This window comes from Xenopus laevis, chromosome 6L (genome assembly GCF_017654675.1).
Source record: "Xenopus laevis strain J_2021 chromosome 6L, Xenopus_laevis_v10.1, whole genome shotgun sequence".
In the NCBI taxonomy this organism is placed as follows: domain Eukaryota; kingdom Metazoa; phylum Chordata; class Amphibia; order Anura; family Pipidae; genus Xenopus; species Xenopus laevis.
Window position 1 is genome coordinate 53092579 of NC_054381.1, and position 23691 is coordinate 53116269.

The 23691-nt window shown below is 39.2% G+C and overlaps 1 protein-coding gene across 1 annotated transcript in view; it reads right to left on the reverse strand.

Moving 5' to 3' along the window:
- Positions 1 to 22471, reverse strand: part of snrk.L (SNF related kinase L homeolog) — a 49738-nt gene extending 27267 nt beyond the window's left edge. The window contains exon 1 of the mRNA XM_018267486.2: positions 22161 to 22471. The gene's annotated coding sequence lies outside the window, so the exon portion shown is untranslated. The remainder of the gene's footprint in view (positions 1 to 22160) is intronic.
- Positions 22472 to 23691: the final 1220 nt, after the last annotated feature.

Here is a 23691-nt window from a genome sequence, read left to right on the forward strand (position 1 = left end):
TCGTCAGAATGTGTACTTTCTGAAAATATATGGTTTTCTGGGGTCTCTGTACTGTTAGGGGGGTCTAATGTCGCATAATACACACACCAGGTGCTCATATTGCAGCAGCCAGCGCGCCAGCCGTGAAAATGTATATACACTATTGTCATTTGGGGGTCTCTGTGCGCCACATAGTTTGGTATATCTATGCATATTGGGCATCAAAGTGTTCAGTAGACCCCTGGCGTTCATATTTAGGATGTTTTATGCTGATAAGTTACGAAATGTGTGGCATATAATGGGGTAGAATTCAAGCTTTGTGACGATTTTCCGAAATTTGATAAAAACCGTTATGTTCAGCATTGCTTTGCAGTTTGGCAGTTTGCAGTAGAAACACTTATTTACCCATATTGGATTCGTCAGAATGTGTACTTTCTGAAAATATATGGTTTTCTGGGGTCTCTGTACTGTTAGGGGGTCTAATGTCGCATAATACACACACCAGGTGCTCATATTGCAGCAGCCAGCGTGTCAGCCGTGAAAATGTATATACACTATTGTCATTTGGGGGTCTCTGTGCGCCACATAGTTTGGTATATCTATGCATATTGGGCATCAAAGTGTTCAGTAGACCCCTGGCGTTCATATTTAGGATGTTTTATGCTGATACGTTACGAAATGTGTGGCATATAATGGGGTAAAATTCAAGCTTTGTGACGATTTTCAGAAATTTGATAAAAACCGTTATGTTCAGCATTGCTTTGCAGTTTGGCAGTTTGCAGTAGAAACACTTATTTACCCATATTGGATTCGTCAGAATGTGTACTTTCTGAAAATATATGGTTTTCTGGGGTCTCTGTACTGTTAGGGGGGTCTAATGTTGCATAATACACACACCAGGTGCTTATATTGCAGCAGCCAGCGCGTCAGCCGTGAAAATGTATATACACTATTGTCATTTGGGGGTCTCTGTGCGCCACATAGTTTGGTATATCTATGCATATTGGGCATCAAAGTGTTCAGTAGACCCCTGGCGTTCATATTTAGGATGTTTTATGCTGATAAGTTACGAAATGTGTGGCATATAATGGGGTAGAATTCAAGCTTTGTGACGATTTTCTGAAATTTGATAAAAACTGTTATTTTCAGCATTGCTTTGCAGTTTGGCAGTTTGCAGTAGAAACACTTATTTACCCATATTGGATTCGTCAGAATGTGTACTTTCTGAAAATATATGGTTTTCTGGGGTCTCTGTACTGTTAGGTGGTCTAATGTCGCATAATACACACACCAGGTGGTTATATTGAAGCAGCAAGCGCGTCAGCCGTGAAAATGTCTATACATATTGTCATTTGGGGGTCTCTGTGCGCCACAAAGTTTGGTATATCTATGCACATTGGGCATCAAACTGTTTAGTAGACCCATATGTTTATATTTAGGATGCTTTATGCTGGTAATGATACATGGACAATACGATGCTGGAAAGTTGAAGCTTTGAGGCAATTTCCAGATATTTCACCAAAACCGCCAAATTTGGCAAAGCCTTGCGACTCAGTAGTTTGGAGCAGAAAGGCATGGGTACCCATTTTAGATTCGGTAGAATGTGTACTTTCCAAAACTATATGGGTTTTGGGGGGCAAACATATATTTCTGTGTTTTTACCCCACAAAAATGCAGTCAATGTGTTGATTTTTCATTAGCTGAAGTTACCCACGGAACTGTTTGTATGCGCTAACTTCATTTTGGGGCCTCTAAATGCCAGATACTTTGGTAAACTTATGAACAATGGCCACCAAAATGTTCAGAGGAACCCTGGCAATCATATTTAGGGTGCTTTTTCTTAGTACGTAATGATACATGGGTGATATAGTGCTGGGAAGTTGAAGCTTTGAGGCAATTTTCAGATATTTCACCAAAACTGACAACTTTGGGAAAGCCTTGCGACTCAGTAGTTTGGAGCAGAAAGGCATGGGTACCCATTTTAGATTCAGTAGAATGTGTACTTTCCAAAAATATATGGGTTTGGGGGGTAAACATATATTTCTGTGTTTTTACCCCACAAAAATGCAGTCAATGTGTTGATTTCTCATTAGATGAAGTTACCTACAGGACTATTTGTCTGCGCTAACTTCATTTTGAGGCCTCTAAATGCCAGATACTTTGGTAAACCTATGAACAATGGCCACCAAACTGTTTGGAGGAACCCTGGCAATCATATTTAGGGTGCTTTTTCTTGGTGCGTAACGATACATGGGTGATATGGTGCTGAGAAGTTGAAGCTTTGAGGCAATTTTCAGATATTTCACCAAAACCGACAATTGTGGGAAAGCCTTGCAACTCAGTAGTTTGGAGCAGAAAGGCATGGGTACCCATTTTAGATTCGTAGAATGTGTACTTTCCAAAAATATATTGGTTTGGGGGGTAAACATATATTTCTGTGTTTTTACCCCACAAAAATGCAGTCAATGTGTTGATTTTTCATTAGCTGAAGTTACCCACGGGACTGTTTGTATGCGCTAACTTCATTTTGGGGCCTCTAAATGCCAGATACTTTGGTAAACCTATGAACAATGGCCACCAAACTGTTTGGAGGAACCCTGGCAATCATATTTAGGGTGCTTTTTCTTGGTGCGTAACGATACATGGGTGATATGGTACTGAGAAGTTGAAGCTTTGAGGCAATTTTCAGATATTTCACCAAAACCGACAATTGTGGGAAAGCCTTGCGACTCAGTAGTTTGGAGCAGAAAGGCATGGGTACCCATTTTAGATTCGGTAGAATGTGTACTTTCCAAAAATATATGGGTTTTGGGGGTAAACATATATTTCTGTGTTTTTACCCCACAAAAATGCAGTCAATGTGTTGATTTTTCATTAGCTGAAGTTACCCACGGGACTGTTTGTATGCGCTAACTTCATTTTGGGGCCTCTAAATGCCAGATACTTTGGTAAACCTAGGAACAATGGCCACCAAACTGTTTGGAGGAACCCTGGCAATCATATTTAGGGTGCTTTATCTTGGTGCGTAACGATACATGGGTGATATGGTGCTGAGAAGTTGAAGCTTTGAGGCAATTTTCAGATATTTCACCAAAACCGACAATTGTTGGAAAGCCTTGCGACTCAGTAGTTTGGAGCAGAAAGGCATGGGTACCCATTTTAGATTCGGTAGAATGTGTACTTTCCAAAAATATATAGGTTTTGGGGGTAAACATATATTTCTGTGTTTTTACCCCACAAAAATGCAGTCAATGTGTTGATTTTTCATTAGCTGAAGTTACCCACGGGACTGTTTGTATGCGCTAACTTCATTTTGGGGCCTCTAAATGCCAGATACTTTGGTAAACCTATAAACAATGGCCACCAAACTGTTTGGAGGAACCCTGGCAATCATATTTAGGGTGCTTTTTCTTGGTGCATAACGATACATGGGTGATATGGTGCTGAGAAGTTGAAGGTTTGAGGCAATTTTCACATATTTCACCAAAACCGACAATTGTGGGAAAGCCTTGCGACTCAGTAGTTTGGAGCAGAAAGGCATGGGTACCCATTTTAGATTCGGTAGAATGTGTACTTTCCAAAAATATATGGGTTTTGGGGGTAAACATATATTTCTGTGTTTTTACCCCACAAAAATGCAGTCAATGTGTTGATTTTTCATTAGCTGAAGTTACCCACGGGACTGTTTGTATGCGCTAACTTCATTTTGGGGCCTCTAAATGCCAGATACTTTGGTAAACCTATGAACAATGGCCACCAAACTGTTTGGAGGAACCCTGGCAATCATATTTAGGGTGCTTTTTCTTGGTGCATAACGATACATGGGTGATATGGTGCTGAGAAGTTGAAGGTTTGAGGCAATTTTCACATATTTCACCAAAACCGACAATTGTGGGAAAGCCTTGCGACTCAGTAGTTTGGAGCAGAAAGGCATGGGTACCCATTTTAGATTCGGTAGAATGTGTACTTTCCAAAAATATATGGGTTTTGGGGGTAAACATATATTTCTGTGTTTTTACCCCAAAAAAAATGCAGTCAATGTGTTGATTTCTCAGTAGCTGAAGTAAAGTCCTGATCAATTTGGATGTGCTAACTTCATATTGGTGTCTCTAAATGCCAGATACTTTGGTAAACCTATGCATAATGGGTATCAAACTGTTCAGTGGACCCCTGGCAATCATATTTCAGGTGCTTTTTCTTGGTACCTAATATAGTTTGGGATATGCGGAGCAGCAAAATAAAACCTTTGAAATGATTTTTCAGAATTTTGAATTTTTTTTGAAGAACCGCTATGTTCAGACAAGCTTTTATGTTTGGTAGTTGGGAGTAGAGAGACATAGTTACCCATTTTGTAATCGGCAGAATGTGTACTTTTCAAAAATGTATGGTTTTCTGGGGTAAACCTACGGTTTCAGGAGTTTTTGCCTTGGAATCTAAAGCATGCCGTTTTCTGCCTTAGTGCTTTCAAAATTCGGCAATATACTGCCGGGAGTTTTTGAGGTACAGAAGTCCTAAATCTCCCTAAAACTATACATATCTGGTATTGGCACGTTCGAGAGACATAAGGCTTTCCAAATCAGTTGGATTTTCATCCGTAAAATGAAATATTTTTCTGGTATAAATTGATATACGAAGAAAAATGGTAATTTTTCTTTTTTTTTTGGTATTTAGCACTATAAATTTTTTTGCACAGGTGGAAATACATGAAAACTCAGGCAGATTTAGAAAGCTCAGTTTCTACCGAAAAAAACAATGTATAGTTTTCCTAGGTAAACTATAGGTTTCCCCTCAGAAAATGCCCCTAAAGTGAGAGAGCACAAAATGTTTCAAAAACGGCTGGCATTTCGCGTAACCAAAATGTGAAATTCTGCTGGCACTTAAAGGGTTAAGTCAATAAAGGCCACATAAACAAAGCATTCACAGGAAGGATGTGTTTATGTTGAGCAATTCATATCAGACAAGTGGCCAGTTCTAAATTCGTGAGGAGATATTAACAGTAGAGCCATGAACATGTTGATAATGTATTTCTGGGCTGTAAGATGGTTTTCTAAGGGTCTGTTCAGGGTCAAAGGGATCTCCAAATGAAAATGTAGGCAATTGTGTCTCATTACTCGCTATGGGTTCTTAGCCACTGCAAGTACCTACAGGTATTGGACCTGTTATCCAGAATGCTCGGGACCTGGGGCTTTCCAGATAACCGATCTTTCTGTAATTTGGATCTTCATACTTTTAAGTCTACTAAAAAATCTTTTAAACATTAAATAAACCCAATAAACTGGTTTTGCTTCCAATAAGGATTAATTATATCTTAGTTGGGTACTACTTTATTATTACAGACAAAAAGGAAATAATTTGTATTATTTGGATAAAATTGAGTCTATTGATAACGGATCCCATAGCTGTGCAACATTTACAGATACGCTTCAGACACCATAGATGTTTCTGGAATATTCTAGCTATAGACAAAATTGTGAGAATTGCTACGGAGACTTTAAAACTATGCACTGAAAATTAGTCCTTGGGAACTAGCAAAAGAGATTTCATAAAGCTCTATTTATTTTTACAACAAATGTCTTCACAAAGCACACAGACACATGTAAACAAACAGCTAGTGGGTGGTCTCCACTGACATACATTTACGTTAGCAAATAATCAATAAGGTAATTCACTAGCAAATATGAAAAGTTTCCAGGTCATGAGAAGGCTAATTGTGAGTTAGCAAAGATGGGCATTTTCACTTGTTAACAGCGACACTCCAGGAACTTTTTTTTTTTAGCCCACAATTTGTGAGTGAGATATATAGCAACATGCCGCCATATGTTTTTGCTGGACAGTAAGAACTTTGTGCTTGCACACTGCTTTATTAATGTTATTATGTATAAGCACTGCGTCTCTTGACAGCGCTATATAAATAAATGATGATGATGATACTCCAAGACATTATTCATTATTACAACCAGTCTCTGCCCTAGTGCAGCTTACAATTCTAGGTCTCAAAGTGACACACACACACACAATGCTGCAAAGCAACAGTGCAAAATAATAAGATTAATGGGGACTGGTCAGCTTATAGACTCCTAATACCAACCAAACATTATTCCCCGCTACTTACACTATCAACTTAATAAGTTATGAACCCCAAGTGCTATGACCTCAATAACAATATAATCTATAATTACATCCTCTTAAAGGGGTGCTTCACCTTGGAGTTTTACAACGGATGTATAGAATGGCCAATTCTAAACAACTTTTCAATTGGTCTTCATTATTTATGCTTTTATAGTTTTTTTTCTTGCCTTCTTCTTCTGACTCCAGCTTTCAAATTGGGGTCACTGACCCCATCTGAAAACAAATGCTCTGTAAGGCTACAACTTTTTTGTTATGGCTACTTTTTATTACTCGTCTTTCTATTCAGGCCCTCTCCTATTCATATTCCAGTCTCTTACTGAAATTAATGTATGGTTGCTAGGGTAATATGGACCCTAGCAACCAAATTGCTGAAATTGCAAACTGTATAAAAAGCTAAATAACTCAAAAACCACAAATAATAAAAAATTAAAACCAATTGCAAATTATCTCAGAATATCACAACATCATACTAAAAGTTAATGTAAAGGGTTCATTTATGCAGAAAAAACTACCATCTGACTGCATAGTCACCACTATGATAAAGGAATGTCATTCTTTTCTGATAAGTTCTATGTAAACCAGGGACAGGCAACCTTTGGTACTCCAGCTGTAGAAAAACTGCAACTCCTAGTATCTGTCCACAAGCTGGAATTCTAAAATTTCATGGCCTTTAAGCAGCTTTCTTACTGTGAATAGGGTTTGTACTATAATCTACCACCTGACTACAGTTCAAACCCAAGTCCCAATGCAAAGCAAGTGCAAGGTTGGCTAAATTGTAGAAAATAAAAGGCCCAGGAGTACAGGTGTAGAGCTTGGCTCTCAAGATACTCTTGCCTAAGCAACAATCTTACTGTACTGATGTTTAGTGGAAGCTGTGTTTAGTCCAGATGCTGTGTATGAGCTTTGAGTATCTCTGGGCAGTAAAATCAATGAAGGATCAATGGAAGCCTGCAAATCTTTCCCAGTTACACCATTATTAGTGCAATAAACACAAAAAAGCAAAGTTGTGCTCACTGTGCATTGCCCAAGAAAACATCCCTAGATGAACAGGTCAATAAATAAGCAAAAGGTGATTACACTGCAGAAGCAGTACACAGGCAAAGATCAGATCATTTTACCAGACATGGGAAATTAAAGAAATGCCATAAGCTGCAAAACGAACCATCAACAAAGAACTGGGATATTCTCTACTGAATTTTGAGTGATGGCAGATGGGGGTACTTTTGTTGCACCACGACTGATAATTTCCATGCAGGCAAGAAAGCAATTTTGCATGATTACATTGCATGTAAAGTGCTTGATATGTGGCAATTCATATTGATCCAGACCCCATTTAAAAGCTGGAAAAAGGCAGAAGAGGAAATGAATTCAAAAACTATAAAAAAATAAATAATGAAAGCCAGTTGCAAAGTTGCTAGGCATATGGCATTATATAAAATACTGAAAGGTAACATACTCATCTATTCCAAGAAAGACTTGACAGGCATTTTTACACACAACATGTGCCACAAACTGTTGTGCACAGTGAATGTTTGCATGTGCACATATTAGAATGGTATGGGATCCATTACATGCAAACTCAAAAATGCTCAGAAAACTAGCAACATTGCTGTAGTGTAGCAGTTAAATTAGGAAAGGCTCCAAATCCATAATTTTGGATTCAGAAAATTAACAAATGCTCTACAAAAGATTCAAACAACAAAGAAAATCCAAACACAAAATTGCATTTTCACATTTGAGATAAATGAAAAGCTTGCATCCGTTGTAAAAAAAAGTATTGACGCTTTCAGCATCTTAACTCTAACAACAAATACAGTTAAACCCCTGAAGTTCCAGTGCATTTAATCTTTTTTTTTTCTGAGAGTTTATATCAGAAGTTTGTCCCTGTTTTTTTGCAAATGTACCTGGTTGAATTGTGTATCTGTTTCATCTTGGAAAGCAGTGTTATAGGGTATGAATTACCGTATCGCTACACAAACCAACACAGGATATAACTGCATTAAAAAAAACATGATTCCTGTTGTAATTTCCTTGTTTATGTATTTTTAGCTAGTGAAAGTCCATCCTAAAGAATTTTAAAGGGACCCTCCACCCAAAAACAATTTTTTGTGTAGTGAAACAACTTTTCCATATACATAAATTAAAAGTTTTCAATGGTGTTAAAGCTATTTTTAAAAGTTGCTATTGAAAGCAGTGTTTGTTTAAACATTTCTGTTTAAAGAGGCAGGTCTACTGTAGGCCTTATATTTAATAAACTGCCTTGCAACATTATTTCAGGAGTCAGAGCCAGGAGTGCAGAAAATGTAAACAGATATTAATTCCAGTGTCTAGCTCTAGCCAATCTATTTTACTCCAAACTGGCCATGGCTATGCAGAAGGGTCCACTAAACAACTCTTTCATATTACAGCATTGTTTTGTTGCAATCAATGGAGAGGACCAAACAACCGAATGCTTATACGGGTTAAAACTACCACAAGACAGTTGCTGGTTCTGATACTTTAAACTACGGTAGATTTGCTTTAGTTATTGACAGATTAGCTTCATTGACATATTTGGGCCTGAGCTTTGCCTGCATTTTGACAGTTTGCCTTGTTTTGCTCATCCGGTCCTATTACAGTATACAAGTTTATTTTCAGTAAGCCTTTACAGAAAAAACAGACCAACAGATTTGTCATCTTTCCCTGTAACCAAGATTGTCAAACAGGATTCCCAGTAGTCACTTGTGACCTTTCTCTGCTTTTATAGTTCCAAGCTTCCGACATGATAATGGGCTGCTATATGCTAAACTTACACAGTGACACAAAAAGGGAAACACACTTTTTTATCCTTTACTGTAGGAATCTTCACTACATAGAAACCAAATCAATCAAATCCAGGAAAATATAAAATTGGGGAGATAAATTATTCATTATAAACTGGTGGGACCACAGAAAAATGGTGTAAAATGCAGGAAAACTTAAAATCTGGGTATGTAGAATTGAAGATTCACTGTATTCAAAATGTGACTATTTTGCTTCTAAACTCTAATCTTGTGTATTATTTTTCATTGTTAGCCGTTATTTATATGGTGCCAACATATTTCTGCAGCACTTTAAAAAGCTTATTCAGCATTCACATTTGTCCCTGCCCCAGTGGAGATTACAATCTAAGGTCCCCCATTAGGCCATGGCAGTTGAGATTTCCCATGTTAAATCTGTGCTACCGCCGTAAACAAATGTCCCGAAAATACCTTTCACTTCATTTACCTTTCGATTTCCGCAAGTTAAACATATTAGTCATGGTGATCCGGCTTAATCACAGCCTTCTTTCACATTTTCCTGTGATGCCACAAGTAATGTGTTTCCCTAGCGGTGATCCAAATTTAAGTGAAGGAAAATGCATTTTCTGGAGACTTGTCATCTGTGGTAGCACAGATAGACAGCAGGCAACAAATCTCCCTGTGTGCCATCAGCCTTAATAGTCACACGCAGAAAAGTCAATTCTCTCAGTTGCCAATTAATCTGCTGATGAAGAGGAATGTCTCTGAGAAATACAGAACAGCTAGAGTGCATAATGCTTCTATACTTTCCTTGCAAAATCTGCATTTTAAATTTAGAGCTGTCACTTTAACAAACTGTTAACCACTAGATTAGTCACAGCATATTAACATAGCAAGAGGGGGTAACTTAGCAGCTCCCTAATAACCCTTCCCTTATCAATCATAACCAACATTAAAAAGGAAAATAAACACAAGACATATGATTAGCTCTAACCCATATACACTGCTGAACGCATCAAGGTTGCATGGTGTTAAATTGGATTGGATATGCTTTTAAGCTGCTTATATCAACAAGCCACCAAAGCCATCTATCCTTCACAGAGCAAAATTTCATATTATCAGTCAAACATTTCCATTTGGTACAGATTTGCATGATGAATGCCCCATTTACCCTACACAAGCAGAAAACATTGAGCGCATATTGGGATGAAATAGGGGTTCCTATATGCTTAGCAGAAAGGCAACAAGAACTAAACCACATTATGGAAAAGTAAACTATGGCGGAAAAACTATTTTGAATTATCTGTATTGAAAAATAACCAGTCTAGGGACACTGTTGTAAAAATATGACACAAGCAGTCGTTTGTTTTGATTGTTGTGATTATAGCTTACTAATGAGCAACAAATAATCCGATGGCAGACAAGATTATGATTTAGAATCTGGGCTGAATATTGGAGTTACAGCAAAAACAGATTATTTCCGTGAGCATTGCTCTGTTTGCCATCATAGCGAGGCAATCCAAAAGCTGGGAGCAGCACAATAAACAGTGTTTTGGTCAGCTGGTATCTACTGACAGTTCAGATTTTCCAGTCCATATTGTATGGAAAAGATATTGTATGTTTAACTCTACAAAGGATTAGGGCCTGTAGACAACTGCTAATTACATTGAGGTATGCCACACAGTGGATTTTGAATTCATATCTCAGAAAAGGCAGATTGGAAAAAAAAAAAAATTGAAATGTTATAGAAAAAGTATATCTAAATAACAAGAAAGTGGCTAATCTGTGCCCAACTAAGAAAATAGAAATAGGATAAAAAAAAATAAGATATACATGCGTGGGCGTGTGTGTTAATAAAAAATCACAGTTAAATTTGCAGGTGATGATTTGTCTCAAACAAAATAAAACAGAGTGTCTCTGATGCTGAGTAATTGACCCACAAGGCACAAAACGCAACAGGCTATTTAACATGTCCTAATGAAAATAATTCACTTTTTAGAACTACTGCCTATTTACTTATTGAGAAGCTCACACAATTTTATGATTTATTGTCTCTGGTCAATACCCTGCTTTCCATGTTTGCAATGATGTAACATACAGCTCCATTCTGGTTATTACAAGGATAAATCAATATTTATAAACGTTTGATCATCGGAAATCCCATTTATGTATTTTAATTTAATAGCCCCCAAAAATAAATATATAACTAAATAGGCATACAATACCAATGACATTTAAGAATCACAACCCAAAAAAACTCCAGTGCTTCGTAAGCAACTGTGTAGAAGAAATGCCAGTACACTGCCCGATCACACAGGAGTTATTTAGAGACATGAACAAAATAAAGCAACAAAGCATTTATAAAGTACCTTGATTTACCTTTCAGGCCTAGAGGGGAAAAAGAACTGTAAAAGCAGCCAATAATACTTTCTATACAGGCTGTCTACAGTATCCAAAGTTATGTTTCGTTGCAAAAGCGAAACACCTAAAATGTATTTAACAAAACAAATTAAGAGTAAATCCTGGCCAGAGAAAAAAAAAGTGCTTAGGCTGGTGAAGTAAGTTCAGTATATAAAACCGTATTAATGTTTAGGTTTTTACTTCTCCTTTAAGGCGTTCACATACCAAAGGTGCCTGGCATGTGTTGAGTGTCTTAAAGCGATATTGTCATGTTCCTATTAAAAATCATAGGAACATGTCAGTATAAAGTAGTTGCTGCACCCGCAATAGTTCCCCTGAAAGCCCCCCTCCATGACGCCCCCAGCCCCGCGAACCTCCATTGACCCGACCCTCCGACTGCTAAAAGATCTTCTGTGCAGTTTCAGTGATGCTGGGCTGGGGGTGGCATGATCCTTCCATAGGCTAATTACAAATGAAAACAGGACTTCAGCCAATGAAAGGATTGCTCCGCCCCCAGCCAAGTGTCACGCAATCAAGACAGAAGATCAGTTAGCTGTGTCAGGGAGTCGGCTGCGCAAAGGTTTGCAGGGCTGGGCAAACTATTGCAGGTGCAGCAACTACTTGATACTGACATGTTCCTATGATTTTTATAGCAATGTGTTAGTATCGCTTTAAAGGGACCTTACCCTGCAATGCTTACACCATCAGTAGGGTTGCCACACAGCCGGTATTTTACAGGCCTAGCCGGTATAACACCTGCCAAGGCTGGGGCCGGTACTACAAATTTACCTGCAATGTAGTTGCCTTTGGCGCGCCCCCCAATTTGCTCAGTATTTACCGGTGTTTTTTTTTCCAGGTTTCTGCCCATCGCGCATGTTGCGTCACTGTGTGTGACTCCACCCCCTTTTACATCATGGTCCGCCCCTTTGTGTTCCCAACCCCCACCGGCCGGTACATTTTACAGAAAAAATACCTCTATTTTTGTCACTGCTATCAGTAAATGAAAACTGGTGTATAATACCCCTTCATAAACATTGATTTCTTGATCTTAAACCACTCATTACCTAACTTAACATACCACGAATAAGATTTTAACGCATACCAGTAGCGCAACTAGAGGGGGGCGGGCCCAGGGGAGCGACGTGTAGCCGGGCCCCCACCCCCCTTCCGTAAGCCCCAATTAGTAAAAAACTCAGTGGTGCGCGATCTACCGGGGGCCCTGAAGGGGTGCAGGCCCTGGCCCAATCGCACCCCCTGCTCCCCAGGTAGTTACGCCACTGACGCATACTAATTTTAATACCAGCAATGCACATTACATGTATATGTTCAAAACATATGGTTGCACAAAAAAGCAAACATACCTACATAATAACAAGTTACAGTAGCCCTTTTACAACAGAAATGCTGCAGTACAAGTTCAAACAGCAGGTTAATTGTTTCATTTTTACCACCAAAGAAAAATTCCCAAGAATCACACAAAACAAGTCAAACACTTTGACAAACAGCAGAATTATTCTGGAAAGAAAGGGGAACATTCTCCAAAAATTAACAAAATAAGTTTTAGGGCCCTTTGTATCTACGATAAACACAGATGTTTAAACAGACCCCATTAGCAGCAGTTTATTTTAGTGTGCTCCCAGTGACACAGACCCCATATATAAGAATGGGGCTAATTAACTCCAGTTTCCATGAGGTAAAATATATTTTTAAAAAGCCATTGTATAAGATCGAGGGGCATTTTTAGTTATGTTGCAAACTGTAAAACAGGGCCTGTTTTGATAAAATAAATATTTCCCTTTTTTAATTAACTATTGAGTTAAATTGATTTGGTTTCCTGCATTGAAAAATCCAGATCGCTGGGTTAACATACACAGGAGAATCCGTGTCGATTCACCCTACAGACACGCAAACCAAGCTGCAACAGAGACGCCGCCACGAACAATCTCAACTGGCAGTAACCGGTAAAACGGCAGCGTATACACCATGAAGGCTTTCCCTGTGCGCATCGCCCGGTAAGTGTAACGGCCCGCAGGGCCAAACCCTCCAGCGTTACTTCACAATTACAGCTTTTCCTTTTGTAGATTGAACTAACAACGATCCCCTCACCTTGTGATATGTGGCAATCACTTCTCTGACACGTACACTATCAAGAGATCCGTATGTGAGTAAAATATAAAGAGCATATTCCAATTTAAAGAGGGTAATACACTATATATTGCATTCTATTTCTAGGTATTCGGAAATCCACCATTAATCTATTATTAGCGCACTGAACCTTTGAAATACTATTTGAAAAGAAATACTGCATTTCTTTCCTTCTATTGTGTACACATGGGCTTCTGAATCAGACTTCCTGCCTTCATCTTAAACTCCTTGCCCTGGGCATGAGCATGCTCAGTTTGCTCCTCTCCCACCCCCCTTCTCTGCTGTAATCTGAGCCCAGAGCTATAAATGAGCAGGGAGAGACTTAGGCAGGAAGTGATGTCACACCAAGCTAATACTGCAGCTGCTATCCTAAACAAACAGAGAGCTTCTAAAGCTTGTTACTCAGGTATGGTCAAACATTCTACAGAATAAATATAGCATTCCAGCTTGCTATATTGCAGCTAATCTATTGGCAATAAAATTTCCTTCTCCTTTAACAATGCAATTCCTGAATTGTCATAAATGAAAATGTTTTTTCTAGAGGCCTTGCAATGTGATAAATGACAGGGCTTAGACATCTAGGTATGGACTATGGCACCACTATGTGAGTTAAAAAATAAAAAAATATACTAAGAGCAACTAATACAGAACCTTACATGCAATTCGGATAGATGAAGTTCCCCTGGTGTGGTTATGATCAGAAAAACAAAAAAACTAAAAATAAATGAACAATGTTAAATGTTAAATGTTGCAAGATAATATTCAGGCTCTTCAGTGGAGGAGACAACCCAAGGAGGCAGCCTGAGATGCTCAGGTTTAATTGGTTAAGCAGGCGAGACAGTTGAGATCAGACATAACATGGATTTACTGCTGGGAGTCATTAATTCACATGCCTTGAAGGTAGCCAAGCAAAGCAGCAAGATTGTGAGTGGATTCCTAGCCACCCGTCCTCCACTAATGACCAGCACAGACCATGATGCCCTTATGGTAAATACACACACAGTGATTCATTTAATCCCAAGGCAGACTGTACACAACCTGGTAAATTACAGCAACAGACTGTCAACAATCCAGATCTGTCCCTATAAATTACAGAATTAGGGCTGACAGTAATGGACACCACTATAGTTACTTTATATAAGACAAGTAGATAAAACATATTATGCGTTCATTCTACCCATTAAAGATAAAGGGGGGAATTATAAACCCACGTGCCAAAATAAAATATTACTCAGAAAGTAACTGAATACATAGGCCTGTCTCTTATTCATCATGCAAAATTGCAAGAAATACTATTTATTCACATAACAAAGGCTAATAATTGGCTACAGATAATAAACACCAGCTAATCACAAGCTAGTTCCTTGTTAGATGTGACAAGATCTTATGTTAGCTCTTTCTGGGCCACTCCCTTCAGCTGCACACCGGAGAGGACCTAAATCATAACATATATATTTAAACAGATTCCTTTTTTATGTTTAGAGACCACATTTTTTGGTTGAAGGCAAGGTCATGAGTCTTGTTTTAAAGAAATGTGGCTAAAAAGAGTGGCTTTTTCTGTCCAGGATATACCCAAAGAATGAAATCAGGCTCAACCCGAAGGGTGGGGTTCATAGGCAGGGACAGCTATATAGCTGGAGCTTGGCTTGTTTAACAGCTCTGTAAAAATAATGTTGCTTTACACCTTTACAGATGAACTGTGAACAGCAAAGCTCTTCTCTTTCAAAGTGAGGATGTACAGATAAGAAAGAATGTGTCATGTTGTCAGATAAAAGCTCCTTTCCTGAAGGATAACCCTTTGCTCAGTGCCCAATTAGGTTAAGGACAAGGTTACAGATTTAGTAAACCATTGGTGGTATAAGCAGGGGGTCGGGTAAGCAGCCATTGGAAACAAAAAGCAAAATCTCTGGGAGAAAACGGTCTGTAGCGGGACATCACTTCTGGGTTCAGCGACGGCACTCCCGGGTTCTGTGCTTACATCAGGGGCAGGTTTAACTCTGTGGGGGAAAGAATGTGGGTAAGCAGGTTTGGGCAGGTCTCTAGTATAAGCCATTCATCAACATTTCTTATGTCGCCCAAACCTTACTTGCCTTTCAAGGACTAACTAGAACAGCAAATGGAGTTCCATGGTTTGGGAAAACACTGATTGAAAGGCTCATTTACAACAGGAGGCAGCTGCTTACAGAAACCAATCTTGTCGTTGCTTTCATTTTTTAACTTATAGCAGGGTACTCAAATCGAACTGTTGCTACTGGAAACTGCACTTGTTACAATTATCACAAACCGGGCCCTTTGCTTTCAGGTTATGGCTTCGAGGTAGCTACAGTGTGTATTGTATACTGTACATACATGCAATGTAAGTGAGGGAGTGTCCAGTGTATACTCTTTCAGCGATGCTTAACCTGATGATTGGGATCCACAAATGTTTCCAAATTTTTCTTCATGTGCACAGTGACAGAGAAATTCCAGTCCTGTCAACTTTCACATATAGAGAGCAGCATGGCATATACTGGCACTTTTTCCAAGTAGCAAAATATATACACACACAGTGTTGGACTGGGGGGCCCAGGGGCCCCCACACCACCCTGGTCGCCCTCGCCGCAAGTACTCTCTATAAAGTGCTACAAAATATGTTGGTGCTATATAAAATTATAATGACTTATTTTTGACACAACACATGCTGCTAGACTCTAGATCTTTTCACACAATTTCTCTTATAAAACTAATTATCAGCATCTAAAACAGTGATCCCCAACCAGTGGCTTGTGAGCAACATGTTGCTCACCAACTCCTTGGATGTTGCTCCAAGTGGCCTCAAAGCAGGTGCTTATTTTTTTATTACTGGCTTGGAGGCAAATGTTGGTTTCATAATAACCAGGTTTACTGCCAAACAGAGCCTCCTGTAGGCTGCCAGTCCACATAGGGGCTACTAAATGGCCAATCACATCCCTTATTTTGCAACACCCAGGAATATTTGTCATGTTGTGTTGCTCCCTAACTATTTTTACATCTGAATGTTGCTCACAGGTGAAAAAAGTTGGGGATCTCTGCTCGAAATCGTGATGTTTACGGGGGAACTTCGAGCTGCTACAGAACTCCCAGCACGACTGCATGCATAAATGAGGGAGGAGTGATTTTGAAAACACATTTTTGCATGTTATTGCATTGTTCCAGTTATTTGGAGAAAACTGATCAATTCATGTGTTTTGTGCCACTTATAATATCACTAATAAATCTGCATAATGATTTAAGCATGTGAGCACTAGTAAATAGCAAAAAAAAAAAAAAAAAAACATGGAATGGTGTCAAATTACAGGTATTCAAAATGCGCAGGAACTCGGGATCTCTGGATAAGGGGTCCTTCCATAATTTGGACCTCCATAACTTAAGTATGGACTACCCATAATTTGGAATTTTCTGGATAAGAAGTTTCCGGCTTGAATTACTATAATTTATGGCCATGGGCATTTTTGGCCAACAGCTGTGCAGGTGCACTATTTACAAATATTGTACATGTATTAATGGAACACCAACCTATTCTATACACTAGAGGGATATATATATATATATATATATATATAAAATATATATATATATATATATATATATATATATAAAATATATAAATATATATAAAATATATAAAATATATATATATATATATATATATATATAAAATATATATATATATATATATATATATATATATATATATATATATATATATATATATATATATATATATATATATATATATATATATCTCGAACATACAAGTTTCATTAAAATACTGACGTATACAGAAGAAAAAAATGACCCTGCTCATTAGAGCTTACAATCTGAAACTGTACATAATAGCAATTGTTTACAATGCAAGTACAATTTGTGTGTAGGCACAAAAAAATACAGAACCCTTGCATCTGTAGCATCGACAGAACGTTCAAGTTGTAAAGTGTGTGTATAGGAGCAAAGAAAATTTGTGGATATTGTCAAGAGCAAGCACATCTGCGTGCATTTTAGTGCTTTGCACCCCTCTGTGCCATGTGTCATTCAGTTGAATGGAAACCTGCTGTCACTAAAGGGTTTCTTATCCAAAACCCATTGTGCATTTTTGTTGGAAGCAAAAGGAGGATTTCATTTAACTAAATGTAAGGAGGTACATTGAGGTATCATGCATGTCTCTATTCATGCCATTGGCCATAGACTGCCAAAGAAAGCCCTCTCTTTATAACCTCTATGGGCTTTAGCACACTTTTATAGGACGACAAGGGGTAAAAAGAAACGATATAGAAACAATATAGGCTGAGATGCATTGGTATTCTGCTTTATGTTAAAGCGATTGTTATTAAATTTACTTTTAGCAAGATGCAGAGAGTGATATTCTGAGTCAAATTGCAACTGGTTTTCATTTTCTATATGTGGTTTATGAGTTTTATTTTGCAGCTCTCCAGTTAGGAATTCCAGCTGCTAGGGTCCAAATTTCCCTAGCACCCTGGCATGGATTTGAATGAGAGACTGAAATATGAAAAAGAGAGGGCCTGAATAAAAGTTAAGCAATAAAAAGAAGCAATAACAATAAAATCATAGCCTTACAGAGAATTTATTTATAGATGTCGAGGTCAGTGACCCCATTTCAGAGCTGGAAAGGGTCAGGAGAAAAAGGCAAATAATTCAAAAACTAAAAAAAGAAAAAAATCGAGGACAACTGGAAAGTTGTTTAGAATTAGCCATTCTATAACATACTAAAATAAAGGTGAACCACCCCTTTAAGCAATAAACCATACTTATAATCAGGACATGCTTTCAAAGTTAATAAATACAAATACAATAATGTCATCACAATAAGGGCCATTAATTCTTAAAATGATACTGACACAAAAACGACTTTTTAAAATACAGTATTAATGTACATTAGAAGTTACCTATAGGTCATGTTGATCGCTTTTTTGTGGAGATGGTTGTTTTTGTAAGTTAAAGTTCCTAAACCTGACTGTTTTGCCAACCTGATTGTCGCATCTTGGCATTTCTAATGCTAACGGACTCCTGCTGCACAAATATGGCAGCCCCCTCATACAGGAACATGGGGCATGAGACAGGTAATGTAATAGCATTGTGCAAATACTTTATGTGAAAGTTATAAGTAGCTTTCAAAGGCAATATTATGATAGATGTAAAAAAGTTTGATTTCTGGTGTCAGCTTCTCCTTAAAGGAGAATTCAACCTGTTCATAAAAAACCCGTACCCCCCACCCCAGGGTAGACACCCCTCCCTCCTCCCCCCAGGCTAACTACCCCCCACCCAGGGAAATGCCGCATACTCTATGCTAACCCTTGGCGCAGATTCTTCCAGCGGAGTTGCACAAATCCATCTTCCGCAATCTCTGTAAGCTGACTGAGAGATCAGTATTTCTGCGCATGCAGAGTTGAAGCAGTTTGCGACAACTGCGCATGCGTGAAATTACAAGGAAATTGACGATCTCTCAATCATCTTACAGAGATCGCGGAAGATGGATGCATGCAACTCTGCTGGAAGAATCTACGCTGAGGGGTAAGTATGGAGTATGGGGCATTTCCCCGGGGGAGTAGTTAGCCTCGGGGGAGGAGGTCTATCTGGGGTGGGGGGGTACAGGGTTTTTTCCCTGAACAGGTTGAATTCTCTCGCCAACATTTAGAAACAAATACTGATAACAGTCCCTAAACTTATAGGGTCAGGCCACACAAGCAGATTCGGGTAAATTAGTCGCCCCATCGACAAATCGTCTCTTCTTTGGGGCGACAATCTCCCTGAACTGTCTTCTCCTTGCCCTCCGTCAGCTAAAATGAAAATCGGCTGCGGCAATTCACACGCGGCTGTTGATTTTCCGAAGTCACCCGAAGGTTCCTTGTTAGGCAACTTCGGAAATCGAAGCAACGCGAGTGCATTGGCACTGGCGTTTTTTCATTATAGCAGGCGGCAGGCAGGGGGAAGGCAGTTCAGGGAGATTGTCGCCCCGCAGAAGTGGCGATTAGTTGCCAGGTGAATCTGCCCGTGTGCTTAAACCCTTAGAAATGACAATGTAGACACTGTTTACATAAATTCAAGCATTTGGTATATGTTTAGCTGGCACGAGCAAATACTGGTGGGAGTTGTAATTTTGCAGCACCTGAAATGCATATCACTTACTATCCCTGGTTTAAAGGCTACAGAGAACAGGCCAGATATCTGCTTTAAACAGTGCTCAAACCGCTCACCAGTGAGGCAAAACACAAAGCAATAATGCCCTCAAACTCATGTTAAAGTGCAAAATCCAGCACCCATGAAACCCCAGCTCTATGCCACTATTACTAAACTCTCTCTAGGGAATCAGTATTCTTGCAATTTCAGCAAGTTTCCAAAAGAGTACAAACGTTATTATCTTCAAAAGAGAAAAATGAAAGATTACCATTTATCTGTACACCATATATAGACCAAAAAAATGGGAAACAACAGCATAAAGGGCACGGCTATAGATGTGTTTTGCCCTGAAGCACGTCTCACCATCCTACATCAATTTTTCCGTGCCCATCTGATGCTGAGCAGGTGGCTAGCGTACAGGATATCCTTTTCACTTTTGAGAGCAGTTTTGGAAAATGCCAGCACCAGCTGAGCTCTGTTCTTTATTTTGCCTGGCCCAAGTCCCATGTTCATCCAGCCTGCCTCTAAGCGAGCGTAAAGAACCAATGAACAAAATACCCCCTGTACCAGTGACACTTCCAGCACTAGAAACAAAGTCAGTGCAATGTCCTACTGGCACAGGAAAGGAAATATGCCAATGAATGAATCATTCCATAAAACATCAGGATAAACAGACAGTACAATATTATTCATTCATAAAACAGAAATAAATAAATCATTTCGTCTGTTATTCTCAGCAAAAGCAAAACCGTCTGACAGGTTTAAAAATTGGGTCATTGGGGAATTAACCAAACAATGCCTTAACCCACATATTTACAATGCACTCTGAGCCACAGACTGCTGCCATATTTCTTACCCACAGTGACATCACCGAAGGGGGATCACACAGGTTAGGGTGGGCTTACTTATCATTCAATTGCCCACTTATCTGAATGACGTATGCTTACAATGTCCTGTGCATAGGCAGAAGTTTTGGATTCATGCATTTTATAAGGACATACTGTGCCTCCATTATAGAGTAGGTATTTAAATTGGCAGCCACTGTATTCTGTTTCAGTATTTCTGCATTACTCATAGTATCTGTGGAGTAAGATATTGTATGATATAGATATATATTTATCATACAAGGGACATGAGACAAGACATGAGCAAATAATATTCAAACATAAATGAATTAGGTTGCAGCTTGTAAACAGTTTCGGTGTCTGTATATATTACACTGTAAATACATATGGTATATATGGTAGATCTTGGAGCAATTTCAGATGTGCAGATATGTAAGAATTCATGACTTTGTCAGCATATGCCATTCTTAGTTACACACGTAGCTTTATTTTCAATCATAAATGTTGCACACTATGTTCCAGTGATCAGTCTAGGTCATAATATTCAGGGCTGCCATCCCAGACAGATGTTTCCACAAGAACTTTATTAAGGGGGCGCAAAAGGGCCTGATACCCATAGACTGCACTGGTTATTTTTTTTCTTACTAAAGTCACCCATGAGGTCCTATAGCCCCACTTATTCTAAAGCAGACATAGAGAATAGGGCAGCCACAGTGCTTGTATCTTGTGCCACCCAGATGTGCATTGATAACCACCCACTGGAGGTGCCCATAAACCCTCCCACTAACATAGAATATGTGCCAGCTATACCAAGTATAGCAATTAGCTTGGCATGCTAAAAAAAAACAGAATCCTGGGTAAAATATGACACAGTGATAAAATAGTTTAGAACAAAAAATATAATATTTGGGCCCAATCACACAAGAATCTGTCAAAAGGCTATACAATTTAGAGCAAAATGCATTCTGTCGATGGGTGTGCAAAAAAACAAACCATTAGCACCAAAAACTCACAACAAGCCCATTACCATACCCAATATGTTACAGTTTCATACTGGTGAAGTTCACCCAAGTTTTGAAAGAGGAAGGGGGAGGTATATATAATATTTTTATTCCATTTCAATTTCATTCAGGTAGGCAGGCAACATACACAACATATTCACAACTGGAAGGAGGAAATCAGCTTCTAAATTGTTGCACAGTGCTGAGCCAGTGATGGGAGACAAAGAATTTAAAATTTCTATGTAGTTGCTTATCCTGTGCCCCCAATGTGGCTATTATCTATGGACTACAACTCCCAGAATCCTCTACCATGTCTACTAAAAGCATATCAATCTATGTATGTAAGGGATTGAGTGTAGAAGCAGGATGTGTGCAGTTAGCCAACAACAGCAGGGATACAAAGGCTGGGAATGACTGATGAGCAAGAGAAGCCAGCACAAATGCTTGTTACATATGGAAAAACAAACAATCCTTTCTATATATATATATATATATATAAATATCAATTCCATGCACTTTATTCTACGCACAGCCCAAAAGACTGAGGCCAAAGCAGTGGCACAGACAGTTTACACAGTTTGGCGTAGGGATCATACATTTGTAGGCTCTCGTGCAGTTGGTAAACTACAGATCTCGCCTGAAAGGGTTTCCGGGGAATGCTGGGAGTTGTAGTACATCTAGGCCGTAGGGTGAGGACGCCTGCTCCAGCAGTTCACAGCAAGGGAGAATACAGTAGGTGAATAACTTACATCCATGCAGTAGAGGAAAGGGAGGGAGGCGAGGGCACGGTGTAGGCTTTCCGGGAGATGATCCAGCGGCAAATCCTTGGCTAGAAGTCTTACTAATACGTTCCTTAGTCGATACACTTTGGTCGCCTGTGGTCCCCTTTTTAATATGGCAGCTCCCCCATTGCGCAGCATAAAGTGCTCCTTGCAGCTGCACTGACACTGCACAGCAACATGATGGGGCTTGCTGTTATTATCCGCCGCTGCAGGGGTACAAGCCAAAACACCGCGCAAGCGCACTAGCGCACCGACCCGCCCTTCCCTGACGTGCGGTCGATGGGCGGGACTAAGTGATGATAGACGTCGTCAACCTCATGGGCGTGGCTTCTAGGCAGTCAATCACGGGTCGCTAAGGAGCAGGGCTATAGGAAGCTCATTGTGATCGTAAATACAGCAGCCGTGCTCATACATTTAGGTCGTGTCATTAGGGGTAGGACATGGGCATAATCCGATCCAGAGAAAGTTTGTTAACCAGTATTGGACTCTTAGGTGTCGGCATTCTGCAGTTATGATAATGTTTAAATACCTATATGTCGCTTTACCGAGTAATCAATTTAGGAGACTGGTTTTAGCCACCCTGGAAGGCTGTGAATTTTTAATGTTAGATTTTGTTGGGGATTCTGTAAAATTGATAACCCCTGAGAAATCAGCTAATGCCCCCTAGTGGAGAAGACGTGTGTGGCATAGTGGCTGATTGGTGAGCACTGCTGGTCACTAGTGGGTGTGTATATATATATAATATATATAATATATATATAGTGGGTATATAGGAACCTCAGCCTGTAATTGCCACTTCCTTTCACGCTCACCTATATAAAGAAAGGATAATAATGTGCAACTGTCCTGAGCTGCCAGTCCTGCAATGGCAAATGTTGGAAACTGACACAGGTTGGCTCTTTTTGTGGGGACTGTTTTCATCTCAGTCTATATAAAATGTTAGTTATACACTTGGCATGTAAATACAGCAGGTGCTCCATCACTCCATTTTACAAGATGAATGTTTTGTTTTATCGAATTCCACTCGTTCTCCTTGCAATAAGGAGCGCTGCACTTTGTCTTATATCTAGATTATTACACCTCTGGTAAGAGTATTGTTGCAATTGCGCCCATCCACAAAGGAATATTTTATGCTGGTTGTGGAATTTCAGGTGTCTGAAAACTTTGACGTTTGAAGTCTGGGCATGATGTGGACCCCAAGTTTAAGGGGAAGTGTCCCATTCTGGGTATATATCAAATAGAGACGTTTACATGTATTTCTTCTTTGTTAAAAAGCTGTTAAAGGGAATCATAAGGGTTGCCACCTCTATTGTCCTGAACAGTTTGGTTTTTGGAAGGCCTGTTTAGGTGTCAATTTTCTGTTCAGTTTTCAGCCTTATGAAACCCAAACAATAATCTGGCCAATACACGAAAAACATTAATAAAATAACTCACCCCAACAGCTTAGTTACTATCAAGTGCAGTTAATTTCTTATTATTACAGAAAAAGCAAATCAGC